The sequence below is a fragment of the Mauremys mutica genome, chromosome 1, assembly GCF_020497125.1.
Source record: "Mauremys mutica isolate MM-2020 ecotype Southern chromosome 1, ASM2049712v1, whole genome shotgun sequence".
In the NCBI taxonomy this organism is placed as follows: domain Eukaryota; kingdom Metazoa; phylum Chordata; order Testudines; family Geoemydidae; genus Mauremys; species Mauremys mutica.
This window is the reverse complement of record NC_059072.1, coordinates 202,776,616-202,798,347: the sequence shown is the minus strand read 5'-3', so window position 1 is coordinate 202,798,347 and position 21,732 is coordinate 202,776,616. Positions and strand designations below refer to the sequence as shown.

The 21,732-nt window shown below is 41.0% G+C and overlaps 1 protein-coding gene across 1 annotated transcript in view; it reads right to left on the bottom strand.

Moving 5' to 3' along the window:
* Positions 1-21,732, bottom strand: part of DYRK1A (dual specificity tyrosine phosphorylation regulated kinase 1A) — a 139,462-nt gene that overhangs the window by 93,814 nt on the left and 23,916 nt on the right. The gene's annotated exons all lie outside the window — the stretch shown is intronic.

Genomic DNA, 21,732 nt, shown 5'->3' with positions numbered 1-21,732 from the left:
TGAAAATGAAAACACATCAATGGGCTCTAAACCACCAAAGAAAGAAATTTTGAGGTCCTCATTGATAGCTGAGTGAAGATGCTTGCCCCATATAAAGTAACAATTATATAAAGCTAATGGGCACTTGTATGAATTAAAGGAAGAGAAAATATGATATACTGAATAATGGTACTCCATGATCTGAAGTATTGTGCCCAACTCTGACTGCTACACTACAAGAAAGAATGGTCTTGTGGGTAATGGGACCGGGAATCAAAAAAGTTTGAAGTCATACTGATCAATCTCTCTTTATTTACTCTGTTCCATAATGCAACAAAAAGTAATCACTTTATAAAATTACAACATCCAGTAAAATTTAGGAGTTCTCAATCTGCATCTTAGAGAACTGTTCCAAGTTTTACATAACTGATTCTGTCACAGTGGTGACCAGATTGTTCATATACAAGTAGTTATGTTTTCCATTAACTGCAAACTATTCTAGTACCTTTCTGCAAGACAGAAAGAGTACATCCCTCTTTGAATCCTGCATGGCTGCATATCTTTTTGTGAGGTTTCTGGCAAAATTCAGTCATGATCAAATTTGAAAAAAAGACACCAGACTGGAAGAGTATCTCTCACACATTAAAATTCTAAAGCAATCCAGCAAGATTAGAGCAGACTGGAGCTGCAGGCAATAATGGGTGATTCACTAATAACAAATATAAAGTTCTAGGAAAAGGAAATCAACAGTTATAAAGTGGGTGGATGTAATCAAGCAGCCACAACAATTGCAGTCCAGCATATTTGTTTTAATATTGTCTCCTTAACACTGTTCTAAATTTATTCAAGTTACCAAAACACTAATATCAGAAAGGTATGGGATTAGGATCAAGAGTATCAAAGAACTGTCTATGACATTCAATAACGCAAATGTAACCTCTGAAATTCAAAGCCACAGAGGGTCAAAATAAAATTAAAAAAGTTGTGCTAGTTTTAAGAAGGGTCCAGATAGTTTTGTGACCAACAATAGGTATGTTTTTGCATAATTTAAAACAGAGGCACATGGACTCATGAGTCAGAGCATACATTGATCACCACAAGAGTCAAGAAGGAATCTCCCTCATCACACTCTTTGTTAGGTCATTAAGAGAGTAAAACTAACTTTCTCCTCAAGAGATGTACCACTCACAGATTTCATGGACTAGTGTCTGATCCAGTATAACCTACTTTACTGAATTAGCAGGGAGAGGAATTGAAAATAGGAAATAAAGCTATTGTGGAAGAACAGAAAGAAACAAGGGATAGTTAAGAAAAAGATAGGAAAGGGGCGGGGGACAAAGGATTAAGCATGACACTACAAGCAAAAAGAGTTAATTTAAAAAGCTTCATTTGATTTGAAACCAAGACAAGAGTGGTCAACATAGATCAGATGCAAGTCTTCATCAACCCTCTAATACTAACACAGTTAAAAAACTTTCATTCAGGCTCTTATCTCCCAACTTAATTACAGTTGCTGCTTCCTCTGCAGAGCCTAGTGAATATAGATTTTTTTGTTTTGGTGACCAAAGTGAAAAAATCTGGGGAAAAAATCAGTTTGAAATGAACATTGCTTTTTTAAAATTTTTCTCACCAAGTTTAAAAAAAAAAGTTTAGAAAGTGTTGAGTTGAAACAAAAAGCCAATTCAACATAAAAAGCCAATTCACAAATGTTGAAACTTTTCATTTCAACAATTCCCCAAAACAAATACTTAAATTTTGGTTTTCTGGGGGTTTGTTTTGGTTTGGTTTTTTGACCAAAACTATTTGCAAAATTCAACCTGAATTTGAATAGTTTCAATGTCACCCTCCACCCCCAAATGCTTTTTTCAGCAAATTTACAATTCACCTAAAAAATGTCACCCCCCTCTATTTTAATCTCCCCAACGAACACTTTGCTCCTCTACGATCCATTTAAAATATAACTGACAGGTTCAACTTCCTTACCAGTCACTCTGATTGCATCACTCTCTACTCTAAATCCTCCACTACTCCCCTCTCCACCACAGTAAACTCAATTTGGGGCTCATTTTTCCTACAAAATATTTACTCAATGTACTTACATACTGATGAACACAATTCATCCTAGGATATACTATAAGAAGATTAACACATTTATTTGAGCATAAGCTTTCGTGGGCTACAGCCCACTTCTTATGCTCAAAAAAATTTGTTAGTCTCTAAGGTGCCACAAGTACTCTTGTTCTTTTTGCGGATACAGACTAACACGGCTACTACTCTGAAACCTATAAGAAGATTGTGGTCAACATCATGTTACCTAACTATTCTTCACAACAATATGCAAAAAAATGGTAATGTTCTGTAATGTAGACCCACCTATACTGTCCCTCACACAGCCAGCCTTCATTTGCCTATTTGTCAGCATCTCTCACAATGATTTCTTCCACGTTGCTCCTTAACACCATTCATTTAAAAAAAAAAAAAAAACCACCCCCCTCTCTCCTCCTTTGAAACCTTCCTCAGAATAAGTTTCTGCTGTGACCTGTATAAGAAATCAGCTAACCAACAGGTGGATTGTGCATGAGTCAAGATGACCAATTTTAAATTGTTTTTTTTAGAAGTAAAATGATTTGGCACCATTAAATTGTGCAATGCTATGATGTCACTTTAATTAGCCTTAGTCTTCATCCCTCCACACATTTTCTTTTTTGTATGTTAAATTCACATATTGCGTTGTCTCTCAAATTAAACTGAGCTTCTGGGATAGGGACCATCTCTTACTACATATGAGCAAAATGGCATACCCATCTTGACTGAGGCCTCTAGGCACTAATAGAATAATAATTTTAAAAGTCCACATTTCATCATTTTAAATCTGGAGGCGTTATGGGATAACTAAAACTTGATGCTTTAGAATTTAAACTTGTGTTTTACTTTGACTGTTTAAAAATGAAATTTAGAGCATCTAGTGTTTAAAGTACTACATTTTACTACTGGGTCGGACAAAAGACAGGAAGCAAGCAACAGAGTTCATGAACTATAATTAGCACCATAGAAAACATTTTCACCACAGCTTCACCGTTGCTCTATAACAATCAAAGCATTCCGCAGAGAAAAAATTTAAATAAAAGTTTTAAAAGGACCAACTATCTTTGTCATACACAAAACTTTGCATGAGCAAACAGGGCTACATGGATTTTTTTATACTGATTACAGATTAACTTTGTTTGCTCAGTACTGTTATACAAGACTCAATGGAAGCTTTCATAAATGAATGAAAGACTGTCTAGCTTAACAGCAGTCTCTGGAAGGACCTCTATTCTCCACAGAAAGACCATTTTGTAACTTCTAATAGCAATTCTCCTGAAGCATACAACAAATCCCTATATTCCTCCTTACAGATATAGGGCACAGTAGTCAAAAATATGCAACATTTAGATCAATAGTCCTTGTTAAACGTAGACCTGTTGGTATCAATGTATCATGTAAACCTGAACTTGAGAAGCATACCATTCTTAAAACCCCATGTCCTGTATGTCCCTAGCCTCTGACTGCCAGAAGCTGGGAGTGGACAACAGGGGGACGGATCACTCAATGATTGTCTGTTCTGTTTCATTCCCTCTGAAGCCAATGCCAGGAATCCAGGATACTGGGCTAGATGGACTACTGGTCTGAGCCAGTGTGGCCATTCTTACGTTCTTAGAGTAGAATCATCCAAGACTACATAACAGCAAAATCAAACCACCTAACAAACATACAATTGACTAGATATTGGTGTAGAACCTAATAGAAAATCACTCTCTTCTGCTCCTTTATTCTATATCTGCAGCAGCCTATTCTTGGAGCTACACTGACAATGATGTTGGTTCATACGGACATATTATAGGGAAACAAGCTGCCAAATTTAAAAAGATAATGTATGTAAATATATAGTATTTTAAATGGAAAACAAAATGTAAGTAAAATGCTACGGACTACTAATGTGTCAAAATTTCAATAGTAAGGACCCAATCTTGCAAGTTCTATCTACCCTTACTTTCTAGGGCAGGATCCTGAATACATACTACTGAGACAATTCAAAATTATGGTTCTTACAAGCAACTGTAACTATCCTGAACATACATTTTTGGTATTACAGTATAAAATCTTAATTTTTATTGTTCAATCCATACATGTATGTTACGATAATAGACAGTAATACAAGATACATGTGTGAAAAGTGGCCAAGTTATAATTGCTTTGGGAGCCATATGGTGAATGAATTTGATTCTCACGCATTTAAAGAAGTACAGTTGTATATTTTACTGCTTTCAAGAGTGCCAGAGGCAATGGCATAGGTTCTCATATATTTGTATGTATAAATGAAACTAAAAAGATAAAATAAAACCTCAACCATAAGGATGCTTTAGCACATTTTTACATTTAAACTCTTTGAATATTTTGTTTATAATAAATTTCAAAAGTACTCATTGTTTCCATCCTTAAAGACCTAACAAGAGTAATACTCAACCAATATTTGATCACACAAATACAGTGTAAGGTGTTTTATCTAATGTATAAAGCAAAATGTATCCAAATAAACAATACATAATCTAAGGTATACACTGAATCAAACATTCAAATAAAAATACTGCATACATTTGATATCAATGTGTAAATCAATATATACAACTCCAGTTTTACACAACCTGCTTGCTTGTATACCTGGTGCACAGTACATTGAACATTTAGTAGAAAATACCGTATTGTTCCGAGTATAGGCCGCTCCTGATTATAAGCTGCACCCTTAAAGTTTGGTGCTATTTTAAAAAAATTAAATTTTTAACTTTTTTTAACTTAAAGAAAATATACACATTAGTAGAACAGTAAAACAGTATTTTATTTAATGAATAGGAAGACATGTACCAGTATTTTTAACACTTTTAACACTTTTGGTAGTCCTGCTTTTGACGGCATATGTTATATACTCAAATATTGAAAACTATTTTGTAGTTATACTGTAAATAAAGAAGGAAAAAGGAATGGACAACAAGGAGACTGATGGGAACAGTTCTCACCCTCTCCCCTGCACATCAATCAACAACATTTTCAAATGTTCTTAGGGTTAGGAATCATGGCCCCCCCCCCCGAACTCCTGCCCCATCCAACCCCCCGCGTTCCTTGACACCTCCCCCCACCCCAGGGACCCCTGCCCCATCCAACCACCCCTTCTCTCTGTCCCCTGACAGGCCCTGGAACCCTTGCCCCTGACTGCCTCCCACCGCCCCATCCATCCCCTGATCCTTTCTAACTGCCCTACCAGGACCTTTGCCCCTATTCAATCCCCCTGTTCCCTGCCCTCTGACCCCCCCAACCCCTATCCACCCCCCACCCCGAACTCCCCTGCCCTCTCTCCAACACCCCCTCCCTGCCCCCTTACTGCGCTGCCTGGATGTGGCTGGCGGCACTACAGTCCGGCCGCGGCTGGAGCCAGGAGCCCCGGGATGCTGGGCCGGGGCAGGAGTCACGCGGCTGGAGCCCGGAGCTGGAGGATGTGGCGGGAGCCGGACGGCCAGAGCCAGGTAGCTGGCCAGCCAGAGTAGGGCGGCCGGGAAGGGATGCGGGGCCGGGGCCAGGGCCGGGCGACGCGGGGATGGGCGATGCGGCGCCGGGCGACGCGGCGCCGAGCGGCGGGGGACGCGCGGCCGGGGCCGGCGGCAGGGGACGCGCGGCCAGGCAGGGCCGGCCAGAGAATTCCGGGGGCCCGGGGTCTTCGGCGGGGGGGAGGGGGCGCCCTTCCATTCTGGGACCTGCCGCCGAAGTGTCCCGAAGACCCGACGCGGGGCGCCCCCGCCGCCGAATTACCGCCGAAGCGGGACCAGCCGCTGAAGTGCAGCCCGGTCTTCGGAGGTAATTCGGCGGCGAGAGACCCCGCCGCGGGTCTTCGGGGCACTTCGGCGGCGGGTCCTGGAACGGAAGGGCCCCCCGCCGCCGAATTACCGCCGAAGACCGGGCTGCACTTCGGCAGCGGGTCCCGCTTGGGCAGTAACTCGTCAGTGGGGGGTCCTTCCGCCCCGGAGCGGAAGGACACCCCCCCCCGCAGGCGAAGACCAGGAGCAGAAGAAGCTCCTGCGCCCGGCCCCGCAAGAGTTTTCCGCGCCCCCCGGAGCGAGTGAAGGACATCGCTCCGGGGGCCCCGAAAAACTCTCGTGGGGGCCCCTGCTGGGCCTGGGGGCAAATTGCCCCCTTTGCCCCCCCCTCTGGGCGGCCCTGAGGCTGGGGCCGGCGGAGGCAGGTACACGGGGCTAGAGCTGGGCGGCGGGGGAGGCGGGGACGCGGCCGGGGTGGAGCTGGGCGGCGGGGGAGGCGGGGACGCGGCCGGCGGAGGCAGGTACGCGGGCCTGGGGCCGGAGCCGGGCGGCGGGGACGTGGCCGGGGCTGGAGCCGGGTGGCGTGAGGCCAGGGCCGGCGGAGGCGGGTACGCGGGGCCGGGGCCGGGTGGCGGGGACATAGCTGGGGCAGCCCAGAGCCCTCTGAGTCCCGGCCGCGGCTGGGATTTAAAGGGCTCTGGGCTCCCCACCGTGGCGGGCAGCCCAGAGCCCTCTGATTCCCTGCCGCGGCTGGGATTTAAAGGGCTCTGGGCTCCCCGCCGCGGCGGGCAGCCCAGAGCCCTCTGATTCCCCGCCGCGGCTGGGATTTGAAGGGTTCTGGGCTCCCCACCACGGCGGGCAGCCCAGAGCGCTCTGATTCCCCGCCGCGGCTGGGATTTGAAGGGTTCTGGGCTCCCCGCCACGGCGGGCAGCCCAGAGCGCTCTGATTCCCGCCCGCATTATTTGACTTTTCAAACAGCTTACTTCTAATCCAAATGTCTTCAAACAAGTCAAAAGGCACTTGTTTTTGAAGACTAGGTGGGTTGGTATTGTGGAATAAGCACATTAGTTGGATGTTCCAACTAAAACAATCAGCAGTGGAATACCTGAAGTGGATAGGTCATCTCTAGGTTTCAAAAACAACAACCCATGCAACTGAAATATTCTCTTTTTAGGTTATTTTGTGCATTTTACAGAACTGTGCATGGGGTCATTTTAGTGTGAGTCTTTTGCAGAGCAATATTGGGATTAAAATAGGTGAATACAACTAGATTTCAAATTGGTTGCATCTCTTTCAAATATCTACAGGCTTCGAGTGTTAGCCAGTTCAAGACTGGTCTAATTCACCTTAAACTTGACTGCCTCATAGTTCAGGCTGCAAGTTTGTCATGGAAATCACAGATTCTGTGACCTCTACAGTGGCTGGTGCGGCGGGCCATAGGGCCGCTGCGCCTCCCCCTTACCCAGCAGTAGCAGGAGTTCAGGTGGGGCTCTCAGTGCTGGGGCACGGGAGTGGGTGAGGGCCCTGGGAGCACTTAGCTGGGGGGGGAGGGGAGAGAAGACACAACAACTCCCTGGAAGCAGCAACATCCCTCAGCTCCTAGGGGGAAGCACAGCCTGGGGGCTCTGCGCACAGCCTCCGCAGCTCCCATTGGCCACAGTTCCCAGCCAATGGGAACTGCAGAGCCAGCGCTTGGCAAGGAGGCAACATGCAGAGCTACCTGGCCACGCCTTTACCTAGCAGCTGGGGGATGTTGCCACTTCCAGGGAGGTGCAGAGCCAGCTAGGGAGCCTGCCAGCCCTGCCAAACCCCTCCCGCCCCCCCCCCCAACACCAGCATGAGTCCTGGGCCACCCTTCCTCCCTCCCCAAGCACCTGCAAGGGGTTCCAGGCCACCCTCCTCAAATACCTGCGGCACCCCCAGGCCGCCTCTCTCCCCCAGATTTAGTCAGGGGTATATAGTACAAGTCATGGACAGGTCACGGGCCATGAATTTTTTGTTTACAGCCCATAACTTTTAGTAAAAATACTTTACTCATAGTTCACCCATAACACAAGCTTTCAATTTAGTTTTTATTTTGTACATTCAAAGCAAATTTTTATATACATTTCTGAGTGAAATATTTTGTAAATTTATGAATTAGCACCAATAGATCAAACTTGCAAAATTGTTATGAAAATTTACCAGGTCTAACACTAAGTCTACTTCACCATTACCACCACTCTGATGGTGAGAAAACTAAAATTTTAACTCCCTGTTCCAAAAGAGATTACTTGCCCTCAGTGAATAAATTTTGTATGACTAGTTTTACATAGTATATCACTTTTGTATTTTAAACTGGACTTCAACTTGAGCTGCAGTTCTGATAATGACAGTATGTGTAGTCAGCCTCTACTGTGCAACACAAACATATCTTTCTTATCCGAGTTCAACCCAGGCAAAGAGAGGACTAATATGATGTGTAGCTATCATAGTAGAAGCTAGAAAGACGCCATCCATGCCTGTTTATTAATTCAGGTGATGCTATTTTGAATCTTTTAAAAAGTCTGTTCTGTAGCCACATATTATCCCTCATTTCATATAAAAATGTAGTAATATTTTGAAAATAAATCCCACATTGTCCAGTTAATTTGATTCTAACTAGAATTAGCTTTCACTACTTAGTCCCTTGTTATTTTCACCTCAGATACAGGAAACAATACAAAAACTGTGTAAGGACTAGCAAGCGTTGTTTTTGATAGCTAATCAAAGGACAGAATAAATTTCTAACTAGGGCTCTAGTTCTACAGATTATTAATAACTATCTCAAGAAGAAAATGAAATCTTTATTGGTAATCTAGTGATTCTAGGTATATGGAATTCCAGCAGAATTTTTTTATGCTCCTATACTGACAACATATAACTATGTTAAGTTGGCGTTAGTGACTGGTTGACTAGACAATGCACAATAAAACTGGGGACTGTGGAGTTTTATGTTGTTAAACGAAAGCAACATAGTCAGGTTTATAAATATGGAGTTAAGATTCTGGTTACAACAGCAAGTCATGCTGCTTTGTTTACATTCCCATCCCCCATGCAATGGAAGCAAAGAGATGCTTCAGCAGCAGCTGCCCATCCCCCAGCTATAGCAGCTGAAATATTCAAAACTACTGTTTGACTGCCATTGAAACCTTAAACTAACATGCTTGTCTTAGCAACATTTAATGAGCCTACTGAATATTACAATGACTATTAAAGAGTTATGTTTATGTGATAATTGGAAACAATTCCATCTCAAATTCACATTGGAAACAAGTTATAATTATGTCTATGAAATCTGGATATTTTGCTGTAGGAGTTATTTCTGTGTGGTGGTAAATGAATATATTTTAAGCTATTTAAGTAGTGGAAGTTGCTAAAACTACTTCATAAATGATCTGAAGAAAGGGGTAAAAAGTGAGGGGGTAAAGTTTGCAGATGATACTAAACTGCTCAAGATAGTTAAGACCAAAGCAGACTGTGAAGAATTTCAAAAAGATCTCACAAAACTAAGTGATTGGGCAACAAAATGGCAAATGAAATTTAATGTGGATAAATGTAAAGTAATGCACACTGGGAAAAATAACCCCAACTATACATACAATACGATGGGGGCTAATTTAGCTACAACTAATCAGGAAAAAGATCTTGGAATCATCATGGATAGTTCTCTGAAGACGTCGAAGCAGTGTGCAGCAGCAGTCAAAAAAGTAAACAGGATATTAGGAATCATTAAAAAGGGGATAGAGAATAAGACGGAGAAGATCTTATTGCCCTTATATAAATCCATGGTATGCCCACATCTCGAATACGGTGTACAGATGTGATCTCCTCATCTCAAAAAAGATATACTGGCATTAGAAAAGGTTCAGAAAAGGGCAACTAAAATGATTAGGGATTTGGAACGGGTCCTATATGAGGAGAGATTAAAGAGGCTAGGACTTTTCAGCTTGGAAAAGAGGAGACTAAGGGGGGATATCATAGAGGTATATAAAATCATGAGTGAAGTGGAGAAAGTGAATAAGGAAAAGTTATTTAATTGTTCCCATAATATAAGAACTAGGGGCCACCAAATGAAATTAATGGGCAGCAGGTTTAAAACAAACAAAAGGAAGTTCTTCTTCACATAGCACACAGTCAACTTGTGGAACTCCTTGCCTGAGGAGGTTGTGAAGGCTAGGACTATAACAGCGTTTAAAAGAGAACTGGATAAATTCATGGAGGTTAAGTCCGTTAATGGCTATTAGCCAGGATGGGTAAGGAATGGTGTCCCTAGCCTCTGTTTGTCAGAGGGTGGAGATGGACAGCAGGAGAGAGATCGCTCGATCACTACCTGTTAGGTTCACTCCCTCTGGGGCACCTGGCATTGGCCACTGTTGGTAGACAGGATACTTGGGCTGGATGGACCTTTGGTCTGACCTAGTACGGCCATTCTTATGTTATTTATTGAAAAAACAGTTCTGGACTGGTCTTTTTCTTGTTAACGTGTACTTCCTACAAGATTTCTTTAGAAGATAGTATTTGATATACGAGTTTGTGTGTAATTGTACTAACAGTACATTTAATTTCTGTGTTGCATTTATTAAAATGTATATTGTGATAGCACACAAGTAATCTTGCATTACCACAGAGAACATTTAAGAGAATACTGTAAATCAGTTCATCCCATTCTAGGTAGGGCCCCACATATTGTGCGATTCTACAGCTGTGCTGTGAAATTTGCTGAAGAATCCATGTCTTGCTGTAGATTTGATCTCCAGAATTGAAGATTTCATATAGTTTATAATGGTCTGTTTTTCTAAGAAATGAAAAATGATTTAAGTGATATAAAAAAATCCCTATGTAATAAGACGCACAGCTGTCATCATATCATGTGTCTAAAAAAACAGTAAGACTTTTTCCCCATTCCATCACTGACCCAAAGGATCTTCCCTGAGTTTTGTTTTAAAAAGAACTTCTTGACCTTAAATGGAGTAACGAGCAAGTTTCATATGAATTCCTCCAACTATGGTTAGAGCCATAAAGCTCTTCTATCAGTGAAGCCTGTGATGAGTAAGACCACCAAAGTGATTGTATTCAAGGAGGTATCACACAGAAAATATGTCATGAAGTGGAGTTTGACACTGATTTTCTTCATTTGTTTGACAGGAACCAACCAACTCTCTATTACAAGAGATGACTGTTTGAGCAACAAGATACATCAACAGGAGAGAGGGAATCTATTGATGAAAGGGAATTCCCAGCATCTAAAGAGTCATAATTAGTACATTACCTTGGAAAGGAAAGAGGAGACACTGTCTTTCTTCCCATGGATCTCCATGATATCTTTATGAAATGGGAAGCAACAACGGGTTTTTTCCCCCAGCACTGAAAGAGGTTTTTCTTAGAGGTCTTCTGATAAAGGGAAAAAGGACTTGGGAAAAAGTCAGGACTTTGACTTCCTCAACAGAAGGCACTGTCCAAAGTCTTTAATCACAAAGATCCTGGGGCTCTTGGATTAAGGGATACGCTTCCCTCATACAGAAAAGATAACGCAGCATGGTAGATGTGGGGACACAAATATAGTAGTCACGTGGCGTGCTAATAAAAAAAAATTATGTATGAATACAAATCAACTATGCATTTTAACTAGATCAAGTAAGTGCTAGGATCCATTTACAGAAACAAAATTTACTTATAATGTAGATGGGGGTCTTAATCTGTATGGAGGGGGGAGGAGTGATCACTATTTAAAGTCAAGGAAGAAGAACTCCTTCCTTCAGAGACTACATATATTATCACTACAGCACTTACACGTCCTGTCAGCCTGGGGAGATGAAGATAAGAAACTAATCCTGGGATTTCTAGTAGGTCCCATATGGCCATGTCCAGTCTAGAAAAATAGGTCATGTTAAAAAGCTAGCATGCTTTCAAAACACTGGTGCAGACAGAGTTTAACACCTTTAAAAACATGTTAACTGTTCATGGGTAACTCTAGGCTCCACCACAACCAGCTATCTCATTGGCTAGCATTTTTAAACATGCTTTTCCTAGTTTGAATATGGACTACAAACTAATTAAAATGTTCAAATTAAAAAAAAAGTTTAATTCAGTGACTAACAGGATATTTGATCTCTATTGTTTTAATAAATTGTTTACATTTTTTAAATAGTCTGATCACTAAAGACTACAAATGCATTTTCTTCATCATGTAAATCTAGTATTCTGGAACTTTACAGCTGGCAGATTCTAGGTCAGGGAGTCTCAAACATTTCATAATGTGGATAACTTTACTTACAACTTATGAGCAAGCAACTTCCCTATGCAATTAGAGCAAATACTTACAGGGAGAAGTAATACACCTCTACCCCGATATAATGCTGTTCTCAGGAGCCAAAAAATCTCACCACGTTATAGGTGAAACCACGTTATATTGAACTTGCTTTGATCCACCGGAGCGCGCAGCCGCCCCCCGCAGCGCTGCTTTACCGCGTTATATCCGAATTTGTGTTATATCGGTTCGCATAATATCACGGAAGAAGTGTATTAGAAAAGCATCCATCAAATTCTAACTGTCTTTAATAAAGTGTTTTATCCTTTTAGGGGAAAAAAGGGCTTACTGTGAAGCCTGAGGATGCCTGTATAAGCAGACAGAAGTAAAGAAAAGTGAACGCCATGTGACTTGACAGTTTATCATTAGACCATCACCAAGTGCTTCACGAAACACAGTTTTAACTCCGTTCTAGATAGCAATCATAAGCTATCCTTAATTGTACTTCAAAAAATACAGACTATATATAGCAATTATTGCTGTATCATAGCTTTGTGTGTACAAAATTGAAAACAAATCTAATTTGACATACAGCAGCACCACTACCAAAAGGGACTACCCACCACAATAAAGTCTGAATCTTCACTATTCAACTTATCCCTTCAGGAGAAGCTTGAGAGAGGTCTTAATATATGTTCTAAAGGTCAAACTCAGGCTTAGTCTGAGCTGGGTCGGGGGGAGACACAGAGACTGAATTCCAGAATAGAAGGGTCACTACTCTGGACACACTATAGCAGTTGTAAATATACTATGTAGGGAGCATCAACTCCAGCATCTTAATAGTTCTCAACTGAGACCTTAGAAAAGAAAAAAGTCTAAGTTTTTAAGACACATCAGATGTAAAGCATGTCTGCAGTCCAAGCAAAATACTATCTCCCTTTAGTCATATCTATGTGCCTGTACTTAAAACACACACACCAACATTATTCTTTAATGAGGGCCCTATCAAATAATCAGTCTATTTTGGTCAATTTCACAGCCATAGGATTTTAAAAATCATAAATTTCATGATTTCAGCTAGTTAAATCTGAAATTTCATGGTGTTGTAATTATAGGGGTCCTGACCCAAAAAGGAGTTTGGGGGAGTTGCAAGGTTATAGGAGGGGGGTTATGATACTCCTAACCTTACTTCTGTACAGCTGCTGGCGGGTGCTGCCTTCAGAGGTGGGTGCCTGCCTGGCAAATAACCACCGCCCTCCGGCCGCCCAGCTCTGAAGGCAGCCCAGACATAAGGGTGGCAATACTGTGATTCCCCTAAAATAGCCTTCAAAGCCTCCCCCCACAGCCCCTCAACTCCTTTTTGGGTCAGTTTGAGAAACGCTGCTCTCCCCCATGAAATCTGTGTAGTATAGGGTAAAAGCACACAAAAGACCAAATTTCATAGGGGGAGACCAGATTTCATGGCCCATGACGCGTTTTTCGTGGCAGTGAATTTAGTAGAGCCCTATCTAGAATACGCGAAAAGAATTAATAAGCACAAAGACCTGGAATTTGCCAAATTAAGGCAACAAAAATAATTCTTAATATTGCCATATAATTAGTTTAAGATATATTTGTAGATGGGTAAACACAAAGGGAAAGTGGTATGGGCTAGAAGAACCATTGAAAACCAGGTTGATTTTATTTAAATCAAATTATTTAAATCATGATTTAAATCACTAGTCAGGACGACTCGATTTAACCATGGATGTCTAAATAAAAATGTGTCAAATATCAGAGGGTTAGCCGTGTTTGTCGCTTTTTACAAATCCAGACTAAGAGTCCTGTGACACCTTACAGACTAACAGAAGTATTGGAGCATAAGCATCTGACGAAGTGGGTATTCACCCACGAAAGCTTATGCTCCAATACTTCTGTAAGTCTGTAATGTGCCACAGGACTCTCTGTCGCTTTTTAAAGAAAAGTGCATTGTTTTTATGCACTTGCTGGTTTTTATAACCTTAACACACATTCTTCACAACTCAGACATAGATGTAGGTTTCATATTTAGAAGGTACACACTATAGGTTTTTTAAGTGATTTATTTTGAAAACTTTTCAGATTAGTTTTACAGCTATATCAGAAAATGAATGATTGTTTAGTTATTTCATTTACCAAAGGTAAATAAAGCAGATATTTATGAAGTCATTGGAAGATGAACTATCTCCAGTTCAACAGGTTAATTATTAATATTTGGAGGATTTTCTTGGCATGCTGTATTAGGAGGAGAACATCACCAGGCAAATAAAACAATTTAAATGTCTAACTAAAACAACAATGTTATGTATTCTGGACTTTTTTCTTCAACAGCAAACATATAATATTTTAACAAAACAAGCATATGCATTTTTGAATTTAGTTAAACATTCAAGTTTTTTAAAATCAGGTTTGTTTTTGTTAAAATTGTTTAACTAAAATAGTTTAAAAAATATTTTTTAATAAAAATCACATCAACTACATCAGCCAGGTCAACATGAGAAACTTAAAATATTGGCTTCTGCAGCTAACTCAGGCGTCTTAACCTTCATTTTCCTGTTTGTTCATAATCTGGAAAAGAAAAACAAGCTATCCTGCTTTTTCAGGTTCCAAACGATTTCCCAATTTGGAATGAATTAGTCCAAAGGAAGAAAATATTCTTTCTACACCATCAGAAGAAGCTACTGCTGTTAAAAGTGAGATTATCACTTCAACAGTCTCTGAATCCAAGTGCTTAAGTGACTTCTACCAGTTCACTGGTGTGACTTTCTTTAAAACATCATCAGCAAACATATATTTCTTGAATGGTTCACCCTTAGCTCTGAAGTTTATTGTAGTTGGCACTGTGGAGGAATGATTGCTGGATGTCCATATCATAGCCAACTCCTCTTCTTCAGCAGTTCAGGTTTGACCCTGGTACCGAGTACTGAGAATATTTGCAAGAAAATGAGCTGGAGATAGTGCTTGCCCATTCGTTTTTTTAATGCTTGTAGTTTAACTCGGTCATTGCATATTTCTCTTTTTAAGATCTCACTCAGTTCCTTCCAAATTTCAACAGCCTCAGCAATAAAACAGCTATTTCCCTGCATTTTGTTCAAGGCTACAGAAATAGGCTTCAGGGTACGCACCATGTGTTTAACATTTCTCTTAAGCCCAATGTTGAGAACTTTGGCTTTGACAGTGCCATCTATTTTTTCAAAATTTTGTTCACAAACTGTCATCGGATTAGGCCAGTTCTCGATATAGTGCTCAAAACAGTCCACTACTGAGGTCCATCGTTTGTCTTGTGGGAGAGCTAGCTTGGTTCCTCCCCCTTTTTTCAGAGCAGCTGTTGCAAAGTGGTTGTTACAGAAGTATTTTGCAATTTAAACAACATTAGCCTTACTTCAATGTTCCAGAAAGACTTTGGCTAGGAGGTGCATCAAATGAGCACTGCAACCATATGTTATTAGCTTGGGACTCTCTTCACACTCTTCACTCTTTTCTAAATAATTTCTTCTCAGCTTGGATACATTTGCAGCATAGTCTGTGACCAAGCTGCCTACTAGATATTTGAATTTTTTTTCACAGTATGTTATAGCTTTTACTGCTACTTCTTTGTAAGTATTCTGCGGTGTATGCATTTCCTGATGTATCAATTGTTTCTCTAAGGAAGACATTCCCTTCTTCTGTTGTCACGCAAGAACATACAACAGGATCATTGTGGATATTGCTCCACCCATCAAGACTCAGTTTAACAATTTCACCATCTAGACCTTTTGCACACTGCTCAATTTCTCTTTCATACACTTTATCCAACAATTTGCCAGCGATATCAGCTCTGTTGGGTGGACTGTATCCTGGTCTTAATGACTGAACCATGTAAATGAAGTGTGGGTTCTCAATCATACAGAAAGGAGAGTTTGGTGTATAAACAAACCGGGCATTTTTTTCATCAACGACCTCTTTTTGTAATCTGCTGGTTGTTTCTGGATGATGGAGGGGTTTTTTTTCTTTTTACTACAGGTGATATACTGTGGCTATGTGACAAACATGATGTGACTGAAACAGTATAATTGGCAGATAACTCTGAAGCTATAGAAAATGATGGTGATCTTGAAGGTGGATAGTCTTCAGAATCCTGTATGTTGAGGATGTATTCTCCTAAACAAAATAAGTCAACGTCGTTTTTTAATTATTACCACCATACTGCTCATTTAGTATTACTCATTGCATTCACTGACATTCAGGACTACTTTAAAAGGTGAAATTGTAAAAGGAAGATCTGCCTATATAGCTATTTATTTTTTATCACGGCTATCTATAATGATAGTATCATAGAATAACAGCTATATTTTTTGTTCAAACATGAGAATTCAAGAATAGTCCAGAAGGAAGACAGGCAGTCCTTAAGAAAGTAGTATGAAAAAAAAAAGTTTACCAACCTGAAGATCCTGCATGTTCAGACATGTTCCTTTCATCGTCTTCAACGCAGCTTCCTACTGAGAAGGAACACTTCTCAGGATGTTGTTTCATTCGGGCAACCAGGCCGTGCATTTCTTTGTTGCACGGTTTACATTTTGCGCACACATGCCTGTCTTATCCACAGGTAGAGGAACGTCATTAAAATAGTCCCAAACTCGGTCTCTTTTACAGCCTGCTGCCGTTATAGGTTTTCCCGTCTAGTGAGAGAATGGTATGGTAGATCTCAGATCAATGAAAGCTACACTTATGAGGAGAGGCTGAGGGAACTGGGATTGTTTAGTCTGAAGAAGAGAAGAATGAGGGGGGATTTGATAGCTGCTTTCAACTACCTGAAAGGGGGTTCCAAAGAGGATGGATCTAGACTGTTCTCAGTGGTAGAAGATGACAGAACAAGGAGTAATGGTCTCAAGTTGCAGAGGGGGAGGTTTAGGCTGGATATTAGGAAAAACTTTTTCACTAGTAGGGTGGTGAAGAACTGGAATGGGTTACCTAGGGAGGTAGTGGAATCTCCTTCCTTAGAGGTTTTTTAAGGTCAGGCTTGACAAAGCCCTGGCTGGGATGATTTAGTTGGGTTTGGTCCTGCTTTGAGCAGGGGGTTGGACTAGATGACCTCCTGAGGTCCCTTCCAACCCTGAGATTCTATGATACACACAGAAAGACCTCAAGACTTCTGGAATATGCTGTTTCTACTGCCTATCCATACCTCTCACATTTATCTCCAGACTTCTTCTCCCTGTGCAGATCTATTTTGCTCCCAACAATCTTCTATTCATTGAACTTTCTGAAACTTTGCACTTTTAGAGAGGTAAGGGATTGACTTTGTATAAACAAATTTTCAGAGGGACAATAGGGTTGAGGTCTGTTATGTCTCACCTCTATGTATTATTTATTTTAAAACATTTTTGCTGTTAACAAGCATGTCATCTCTGGAGACACAAATCCACAGTTTGAGAACTGCAAAACTAAGCATCTCTGATGGTACACCTCTACCTCAATATAATGCGACTTGATATAACATGAATTCAGATATAAACACGGTAAAGCAGCGCTCGGGAGTGAGGGGGAGGGCTGCACACTCCAGTGGATCAAAGCAAGTTCAATATAATGTGGTTTCACCTATAACACAGTAAGAATTTTTGGCTCCCGAGGACAGCGTTATAATCGAGGTAGAGGTGTATCTTCTAGACTGAGCACTGAGTCCCATTGGGTACACAGAAGGATTAGCCTAAATAATCTATACAGAAGCCCCTGGAACACCATAAGATTGGGTCCCTAATCCATGAACTATTGGAACTCGTTTACAAAAATTTTCTTAAACATTACATAAATATAGTTTCTCATACAATAGAATTAATAATCACTATTCCATTTGAGCTATAATGTACCTATATTTATATAGGTTTTTTCCTCAAAAAGCATTTTATCAAAAAAATCTAATTTAAATAAAATAAAAATACAATTTAAAAAAATTTTTTTTAAATTATTACTTTTTATCCACCCTGTTGAAAACATGCCTATCATCTTACAACCACATCTTTTATGTGAACTTAGTGCGTATACAGCTCAATATGCTTAAATTGGCCATCACTCTCAACTCCTTGCAATCATGTAACTTATTTTCATGATGAAGCAGTTAAAAAATTATGATTCTTTTACTCAGAACAAGTACAAAAAAGCCCCACTTTTCGTAGAATTAATGTTAAAAATCAAGTGACCAAAACAGTAATGTTTTCACATAAGCCCTCTGTGTTAATAAGTAACTATTTGTGAAAAGGTGATGGAATAGGTAGGTCAAGAGTCTCAGAGAATTAATACTCTACATTTCTCTTTATTAGTCCACTGACTAAAATTATTGTGTTTATTTCTTATTATCACCAGATGAAATATATAATCTCTATTTTGTAAACTCAATTTATAGTATTTCAGATAAAAAGTTTTGGCTTTCCTTAAAGTCATTACAATTCCTGATGCTTTTATTATAGTAAGTAACAAGTATCAACAGCACCTACTACAATTAAGATGGAAAATACTTAACATGTTCTCTATTTTCATAAACAACTTTTTGAGAGAAATTTTTTTAATGTTGAAGTTTTCCTTGCTTATAGATAGCTCAAGTCATCTAAAAACACTTTAAAATAAGTTGCTCCAAATCCACATGCTGTAGAGGTGCTTTGAGAATTCTACAAAGCCTCCAGATCTTCTAATCTTTCCAGGACAGGAGCTCTAATACAGTAGAAGATGTTTGTGCTGAAGATGAACTGCAAAAGTTGTTTGTGCTCTTTCTAAAAGCTAGGGCATTAAATGTAAAAACAAAGCTGCTATATTAACTGAACAGTCAGACTCATTATTAAATGCTCCAAAGTCAGGAAATGTGAAAATTAAGTATGAACACAACCACTAAAGTGACTTTAAAAAAAAAAAAAAGAGAAGAGAAAGAAGCATGGTCCGGGGGCTAGGAAACTACCCCTGAGACTCAGGAGACCCAGATTAAATTCGCTCCACTGTCACAGACTTCCTGTGTGACCTTGGACAAGTCACTCTGGTCTGGTCTACACCTAAAACTTAAGTTGACATAGCTACACCACTCAGTGCTGTGAAAAATTTCATGCTCTGTGCAATTTAGTTTGGTCCACCTAACTCCCACTATAGACACTGCTAGGTCAGCAGAATAATTCTTCAATTGACTTAGCTACCGCCAAGCGAGGGGGTGGTTTTACTATAGCAATGGAAAAATCCATTCTGTCTCCGTAGTAAGTATCCACACTACAGTAGCATAGCTGCAGCTGTGCTGATGTAGTGCTTGTAGTGTAGACATGCCCTCATTTTCTCTTTGTCTCAGCCCCTCCCCCATCTGTAAAATACCAAAGTACTATCATATCACAGGAATGTTCTGAGGAGATATACATTAAAAACTATAGAGGTATTTAGATACTATGGTAATTGAGGTAATATAAAAACCCAAGAAAGGCAGGAGGAAAAGGAAAAATGTTGACTTGTGCTTTTTTTTTTTTTTTTCCCACTTCTTGAAGATGTATAAAGAAGGCCTGAAAGGTCCTTCTATTCCACCTCCCTTGTCTCCCATAAAAAAAAAAAAACAATTCAGACTGGAGAACGAGGCAAAGCAACTTCATCAAAAGACCAAGAAAGTAAAAGCTGAGCAATTCAAAAAGAGAATGAATTTTAGTCAGATTTAAAATGTGGGGATTTTGAGATTGCTATTAATTTGTAAGCATTCATTGGACTTCAATGACTAATTACAGATTTAAAATATCTTCCTGTAAAAAAATTAAAACAACCATACCCTTCAATTAAGGCATGAGCTCACAGTACACACATGAAGACTTACTTCACTGCCTACAGAACAGGAAATAAAAGTTTCATAGGAAATAAAAGAGCATTAGTCCATTAAGCAGAACTCCAAGGACCTTTAAAGGTTGAGGGTGTGGGAAAGAGCCTCACTGGGATGACCATAAGGGCATGGTAAGCATATTAACATGATGATAAGTTCCTTAAGGTGAAATCTGTTATCATTGTGGATTGGAATCTCAGATGGAGTTCATTGCACCATCTTATTCTTGTAAAATATGGTATAAAAGGTGGATCAGTCACTAGAGACTGAAACTTTCTCACTTTGCGACCTCAAGTCACTGCCAACAGGAAAATTACATTCTATCGAAAAAACTACGCCCAGAGGGTACCATTTGATTATCTAGTCTGACCTTCTAAATAACACAGGCCATACAGTTTCACCTAGTAGTTCCTGCTTCAAGCCCATGTCTTCTGGATGAGCTACAGCAGTGGTCCCCAACCTTTTCATCTGGCAGGCGCCAGAGGAAGGACCGTGGCGGCGGTTGAGCATCTGCCAAAATGCCGCCGAAATTCGGCAGTGACGCCTCTGGATGACGCCGCTTGTCAGTGGCAAGCGGCGTCATCCAGAAGCATAGCCGCCGAAATGCCGCCGAATTTCGGCAGATGCTCGACCGCTGGCCAGGACGCGGGCACCATGGTGCCCACGGGCAACACGTTGGGGACCCCTGTGCTACAGCATCATTCTTCGAAATACATCAAATCAATTTAAAGGTGTCAAGTAATAGAGAATCCATCACATATCTTAAGATGTTCAACTGGGTTAACTACCCTCACTGTTAAATATTTGTGCATTATTTCCTGTCTGACTTGTCTATCTTAAACTAGCAGACACTAAATGGTTCAAAAAAGTTTCACCAATATCCCATGACACAAAGGGCTTTTTCTTAAAAGAAAAGTTAATAGCATTTTGTTAAATAGAGGTTAATAGTGTTAAGCCCTACATGAACCTAACACAAAGGCTGCAGAGATACTGGTCTATCTTGGACTATGTCATGAATTGAATTAGACTTAGGGTATGGCTACACTTACGGTTTGCAGCGCTGGTAGTTTGCAGCGCTGGTCATCCAGCTGTGCAGGGCCAGCGCTGCAGTGTGGCCACACTGACAGCTACCAGCGCTGCAGTGTGGCCACATTGGCAGCATTTCCAGCGCTGTACTGAGAGGTGCATTGTGGGCAGCTATCCCACAGAGCACCTCATCCCGTTTTGGCGCCGAATATTGTGGGAAGGGGAAGGAAGTGTGTGGGTCATTCCGCTTCCTGTTCCAACGCCCCGTGGTGCATCGCTTCACTTCCCAGCAGTCACACTTTCGCCGTCCACGTTTCTTGCCATTTGTGAGTGCAGCACGCTGTGAAATGGAGCCTGAGCTGCTGAGGAATTTGCTGCTGACTGTCGCCAGCACATCACGTTTGGCAGTTGAGCTATTCCTTCAGCTCCAAAGTGACAGTGAGGATTCCGATGATGATATGGATTTGCCTAAAGCGGGTGACATGAAATTGCTTGTGGCGGTAACAGAAATGCTCAGCACCGTGGAACGCCGCTTTTGGGCTCGTGAGACAAGCAGTGAGTGGTGGGATCACATTGTCATGGAAGTCTGGGATGACGAGCAGTGGCTGCAGAACTTTCGTATGAGAAAAGCCACTTTCATGGGACTGTGTGCTGAGCTCGCCCCCACCCTGCGGCGCAAGGACACAAGATTGAGAGCTGCCCTGACGGTGGAAAAGCGGGTGGCTATTGCAATGTGGAAGCTGGCAACTCCAGACAGCTACCGGTCGGTCGGGAACCAGTTTGG